At 35.7% G+C, this 7,228-nt stretch overlaps 1 long non-coding RNA gene across 1 annotated transcript; it reads left to right on the forward strand.

Moving 5' to 3' along the window:
• Positions 1–116: 116 nt before the first annotated feature.
• LOC118767870 lies at positions 117–2,228 on the forward strand. The gene is made up of 2 exons (XR_005003776.1): positions 117–1,058; positions 1,441–2,228. It is a non-coding gene; the product is annotated as an uncharacterized LOC118767870 (long non-coding RNA).
• Positions 2,229–7,228: the final 5,000 nt, after the last annotated feature.

A 7,228-nucleotide genomic window follows, 5' to 3' on the forward strand; every position in this document is an offset into this window, starting at 1 on the left:
TGCTTGACAATGTGGATTTGGTAGATGGAAACTGAAAGAAGCCCATCATATGTGTATGTATATATAATATATATATATATATATATATATATGTATGTGTGTGTTTGTCCCTCACCACTGCTTGATAATTGGTGTTGATGTGTTTACATCCCTCTAACTCAGCAGTTCGGCAAAAGAGTCTAATGGAGTAAGTACCTGGCTTAACAAAAAAAATAAGTCCTGGGGGGTCAATTCATTTGACTGAAAGTTCTTCAATATGGTGCCGCAGTTTGAAGCTAGTAAAAGATATTTATATGAACTAGTGTGTGTGTGCATGCATCTATGTTATATTTATATGGATATAAATGTATTTGGTTTACTGCAATTTGGATGTATGCAATTATTGTATCAGGACAATTACCCCCCTTGGTTAATTAATCTCTCTCCAATATATTAAGTTTTAAACCCTCATCTGTTGTTCCTCAGGGGTTATTGTCCATGAGGTGAGGGGAGTAAATGTCCTAGACTTGCACGTATATCTACGTCAACTGTAGCCGCAAACTGCCAGTTGTTGAAGACCTCTGTGAACGAAGGGAGGTCACTCTAATTTCGTTACACATCTGTCCTGAAGTTCTTATTGAAGAGAGAAGATTAATTAAGACTAAAATCTGTGAAAGAAATCTATTTTCCAGAGGTCGGGTTTCTATTGTTATATCTATAATGTTTATCAGTAAATACTTATTGATTTAGCAATGGAATGGGGTCCCTGCTTACTGTTATTAAATCAATTAGACATAGAATAACTATTTTAACTGTTTTACTGCAGAAAGCAATTTTATATACCAATCTATCTTTTCCTGAGGAATGTCATGTTTGAAACTATTTTATTGTTGAGGTATGTCATGTTTATTGAGACAATGTGACTTGTAGAAAATACTTTTCTTTTTTTTCTGGTAAATATTTTGTCATAGTTTCTGGAATAATCATGAAATTTAATTTCGCAATAAAAGAGTTAAAAGAATATAGAATAATTAAAAATTAACATGTAAATAAAAGTAAAAAGGAAAATAAATATAGGCGTAGGAGTGGCTGTGTGGTAAGTAGCTTGCTTACTAACCACATGGTTCCGGGTTCAGTCCCACTGCGTGGTACCTTGGGCAAGTGTCTTCTACTATAGCCTCGGGCCAACCAAAGCCTTGTGAGTGGATTTGGTAGACGGAAACTGAAAGAAGCCCGTCATATGTATATATATATGTGTCTGTGTTTGTCCCCCCCAACATCGCTTGACAACCGATGCTGGTGTGTTTACATCCCCATAACTTAGCAGTTTGGAAAAAGAGACCAATAGAATAAGTACTAGGCTTGCAAAGAATAAGTCCTGGGGTCGATTTGCTCGATATGATGCAATAAAGGCGGTGCTCCAGCATGGCCACAGTCAAATGACTGAAGCAAGTAAAAGAGTAGTGTTGGGAAATTGTGTTACTCCTCCTAGAATGTCATTCACGAAGGAATATCCACTTGTTAATTGAAATATAATATTTTAGATAGACACTTGTATTTTTTTTTTTGTACTAACTACTCTATTTTTCTTGTTGCTTATACTGCTTTAATTCCCAGTTTGAACAGGTATAAATACAGATATAAATATATTAGATGTATATAAAATGTAAATGAATAACTGTTTCTTTTTCTTTTTTTTTTTATTTTGAATCTTGTGATAAACTGCTTGGTAAATACTCAGGCTGCATTTCTGTTTTTACATGTATATGTGTATATATGTATGTATGTGTGCATGTATATGTATATATATATATATATATAATATTGTTTGTACAGTTAGATGTACAACTGCTGCTAGTGAGTTAAGAGCTCCATTGTAGAGCATTGTCGTCCACTCTACAAGTACAGTGGTGTGGTCAATACTGTACTTAAGTAGTACTGCTGGTTAGAATATACACACCAAAATGTAAGAGAAATTATAGTAAACACAAGTCTGTATCATTCGTTCCCTACGTGTGTTTCGTGTTTCACTATTGTTGTTTATACCCATCCTTTACATTGGATGTTCAAAACTGCAATAGGATGCTGAGCCACAAGAAACTCTTCGTTGCATCATATTACAATGAGGCATTTTATCTGAGTAACATAATGCAATAGAATGTTCTGCTGATGATCCGTTGCCGTTCAGTATCCAATCGCTCTTTGAACATCCAATGCGGAGGTTGCAAATAACGATAATGGGGAAATATGTATAAAAACGTGAAGGCGGCGAGCTGGCAGAATCGTTAGCACGCCGGGCGAAATGCTTAGCGGTATTTCGTCTGTTGCTACGTTCTGAGTTCAAATTCCGTCGAGGTCGACTTTACCTTTCATCCTTTTGGGGTCGATATAATTGACTTAATCCCTTTGTCTGTCCTTGTTTGTCCCCTCTGTGTATAGCCCCTTGTGGGCAGTAAAGAAATTAATATATATAAAAACAAATAATACAAACTTGTGTTAATCATTTCTCATATATATATATATAAATTTATGTATATAAATATATATATATAATATGTGTGTGTATGTGTGCACACATACACAATTATATCCCATGTATTTGTTGAAGTTTTCATTTGAAAAGAGAGTTTTACAACTGAATAAACCTCTGAACTCTAATAATAATAATGATAATATAATCTGTACATAGTAGGAAACATGTATCATGTATCATATTGTTTATACTATTTGTTTGTTTTCTTGTTTTGTTGGAGTTTTTTTTTATGTAATAGCATAATATTGTGTTGTAATAAAGTAGACTGCTATTGATTTGTATTGTCTGTTGTTTTGTTCTGGAAAAGACATTGTTTAATAAGTGTAGGCATAGAAGACGGCGAGCTGGCAGAAATGTTACTAATCATTGCTTTGAATGCACACCGATTACTGTAATCGGTGTGCATATCAGGCCAAAATACTCTGCATCTTTTATATTCAAACTGGTCAGATCCAGCATTTTACACCTAGAGTAATCGGTGTGCATTCAAAGCAATGATTAGTAATTTTACGAAACCGGTATGCTTTTGAATCTCTTTAACAATTCACACTAATGACTTTTATTCCTACCTTAGTTCATCTAATTGTATATATCTATCGTTACTTTTCATAAAAAGCCTTTACTTTTTTGATTTCAAATGTGCATTTTCACTTACTTTCCCCCTATATATATATCATCATCATCATCATCATCATTTAGCGTCCGCTTTCCATGCTAGCATGGGTTGGACGGGTCAACTGGGGTCTGTGAAGCTGGAAGGCTTCGTCAGGCCCAGTCAGATCTGGCAGTGTTTCTACAGCTGGATGCCCTTCCTAACGCCAACCACTCCACGAGTGTAGTGGGTGTTTTTTACGTGCCACCTGCACAGGTGCCAGACAGAGCTGGCGAACGGCCACGAACGGATGGTGCTTTTACGTGTCACCGGCACGATATATATATAAACAACTTATAAATAAGGGCAAATGAAAAAATTTCTAATGCCAAATATGCTGAAATTTGACAAATTGTCCATAACCATATAATTAATAATATATAAATATATACACAACCACCTCTGGTTCTGTGATACAAAGCATCACATTTTAAAATGTTCATATTTAATCTTTAGCATTAAAACCAGCGATATCAGGCCAAAATACTCTGCATCTTTTATATTCAAACTGGCCAGATCCAGCATTTTACACCCACTCTACAATGTCATTCTAAAAATAAACATTCACAGCATTGAAATTTTGAAGCCACAAGACAATGCTTGGTTAATTCAAGACAATGTGAAAAATAAGCATTGTGTTTGATGAAGTAATCTGAATGTTAAAGGATTAAGTTTTATGTTACAATATTTCGATTGAAATACACTGACTTGATTTCACTTAATTTTGGAAATAATGGAGGATTTAGTAAAATAATGGGGCAAAATGAATGTTAAAAAAAAAAAATGGAAATGAATTCAGTACAAATCACAGAGAATTTGAATAACACATTTATTCAGAGCTGGAATTCTTAAAGCATCTCTCCACAATCTTGGAGAATTTAGCTTAATTAACAGAAGGAAAATTCTTCACATTTAAAGAGAAATGCAATTTTTTCCTTCTAAAGTGGAACAGAAGATTTTACTCATCAGTTTAAAAAAAAAAAAAATTTCAATTTGGTTGGAAAGTCTGAATTTCTTTCAGTTCATTATAAAATAAGATTAAAAAAAAAAATATTTGCTTAATTACCAAATATTGAATATTTGGTAATTAATTATGTATTCGCTGTTATGATCCAATAACAACCATTCTTTAATGGTTCCATAGCAGGAAACAGACTATGTCAAGCAATTCTCACCAATACGCCATGTTCTTCAGTAAGCTGTTCTCCTCAAAGACAGGCAATCCAACAGGTGGTGCTGGTAGCCGCTGTGCTAAGACCAAAAGAGTATGTTTGCTGCCATAGCAATACAACACACAGCTATGTATGGACTTTTCCTTTCACCTACAATAACAAGAACAACAACAATAATTATAATAATAATAAACCTTTCTATTATAGGCACAAGGCATGAAATTTCGGTGGGGTTGGGTGGCTAGTCGATTGCAATTAACCCCAGTGCTTGACTGGTACTTATTCTATCGACCCCGAAAGGATGAAAGATAAAGTCAACCTTGGCAGAATTTGAACTCAGAACTTAGCAACGGCCAAAATACTGCTAAGCATTTCATCCAGCACGCTAACAATTCTGCCAGCTCACTGCCTTAATAATAATAATAATAATAATAATAATAATACTTTCTAACCACAAGGCCTGAAATTTCAGGGGAGGGTGGGGGAGGGTACTCGATTGCATCGACCCCAGTATTCAACTGGTATTTATCTTATCAACCCCAAAAGGATGAAAGGTAAAGCCAACCTCAGCAGAATTTGAACTCATCATCATCATCATCATCATTTAGCATGGGTTGGACGAGTTGACTGAGAACTGGCGAACTAGATAGCTGCACCAGGCTCCAATCTGATCTGGCAGAGTTTCTACAGCTGGATGCCCTTCCTAACGCCAACCACTCCGAGAGTGTAGTGGGTGCTTTTTACGTGCCATCGACTTATCCCTACCCCAAACTTGCGGGCCATATGCCAAACTTTAAACCAATATATCAAAGTGGTGAGCTGACAGAATCATTAGCATGCTGGGGAAAATACTTAGTGGCTTTTCACCCATCTTTCCGAGTTCAAATTCGAGATCAATAAAATAAGAACCAGTTGAGCATTAGAGCTGATCTTATTTACTTATCCCTTCCCCTAAACTTGCTGGCCTTGTGCCAAAATTCGAAATCAATACTACTACAACATAAATTGATCAATTACTAAGAATTTATAAATTTCAAGAGAACATGAAATAATTTTTTTTTTGGAACAGTGGATCTCCAAGCAGATGATAAAGCTATAAATTACAGTATGTAAATGTTAAGTTAAAAAACCCTTTGGTTAGAAAAGATTGAAGGCTGCCTATTGGATTAGAACTTACGTCTGTAAAGATGACAGGGGCTCTACCATCGGACCAAAGCAATCCTTTGAATTTCTCTGTTCATTTTAGAGTTTTATACTTACCAATAAAATTTTTTAAATGGTGGTTCTGAAGAAAGAACATGGATGTCCTCAAAGGTTCATCAACTCGGTCAGATCCCTACATGAAGGAAAGCAGGCACTTGTAGCACAAAATAACAATGCCTCAAGCAAGTTTGTGGTGACAAATGGAGTTAAACAAGGTGGGATGCTTGCTTCAGCACTGTTCTCTCTCTACCTTGCAGCAGTGTCGGAATTTGCTTTGAGGGAGTTGTAGAGGGGATCTACATCCAGACACAGCATGATGCTGATCTGTACAATGCAGTACAGTATTCTTACCAATGACAGAACTCCTGTCATCTTTACAGGAGATGTGGGTTCAAAGCCCATGAGGATCCTTTGATTTTTTCTGTCCAAAGGGCTGTTTTTAAACCCACTATTTACACCCTTTTGTTTATAGTTTCAAAGTTGACTAATTAACACCACAAAACAGCAGAAATTTTGACTTACCTATCCGAGCACATTTCCAGAAAGTACCTAGGAAACTGGAAATTGAAAATAATAAAAAAAAAGAGCATTATTAAAGCATCTCCATGATATTACTGTTATAGGGGAGGAAAATTATACAGTAGGCTATTACCACATAAGAATGAATAAATTTCTAGTACCCTTAACAGGCGAGCTGGCAGAATTGTTAACATGCTGGGTAAAATGCTTAGCAGCATTTCGTCTGTCTTTACATTTTGAGTTCAAATTCCACCAAGGTTGACTTTGCCTTTCATCCTTTCGGGGTTGATAAAATAAGTACCAGTTGAGGACTGGGGTCGATGTAATCAGCTTACCTCCTCCTCTGAAATTGCTGGCCTTGCACCAAAATTTGAAGCCAATTTCTTGTAGTTCTGAAGAACTTGCCCTCAGCCCTACAGTTTTCTAAAACAGTGGATCTTAATATGGATAACAGAGTCTTCTTGGGACCGTTGTAAGCTCAAAAAGGATGGCAAACATCAAGAGGGTGCTACAGGGGACACTGAGTGTTAGAGGAGGCATTATTCTCCAAACAAATAAAATATTTAAACCAGGTCTAATACTTATATTTTAAACATATTTTCAAGAAACAAAAATCTTTATTAGTATTAAAAAATAAATTGGCAATCCGTTGATTATGACATACATATATATATATATATATATACATACATATACATACATATATACATATACATATACATACATATATATATATATATACATACATATATATATACATATATACATAAATACATATACATACATATATATATACATACATATAAATATACATATATACATATACATCATCATCATCATCGTTTAGCATCTGCTTTCCATGCTGGCATGGGTTGGACGGTGCAACTGGGGTCTAGAAAGCCAGGAGGCTGCACCAGGCTCCAGTCTGATCTGGCAATGTTTCTATGGCTGGATGCCCTTCCTAACGCCAACCACTCCATGAGTGTAGTGGGTGCTTTTTACGTGCCACCTGCACAGGTGCCAGACAAGTCTGGCAAACAGCCATGGTTGGATGGTGCTTTTTACATGCCACTGGCACGGAAGCCAGTCAGACATATATATATATATATATATATATATATATACTCTTTACTCTTTTACTTGTTTCAGTCATTTGACTGCGGCCATGCT

Source organism: Octopus sinensis, linkage group LG25, assembly GCF_006345805.1.
Source record: "Octopus sinensis linkage group LG25, ASM634580v1, whole genome shotgun sequence".
NCBI classification, from domain to species: Eukaryota; Metazoa; Mollusca; class Cephalopoda; order Octopoda; family Octopodidae; genus Octopus; species Octopus sinensis.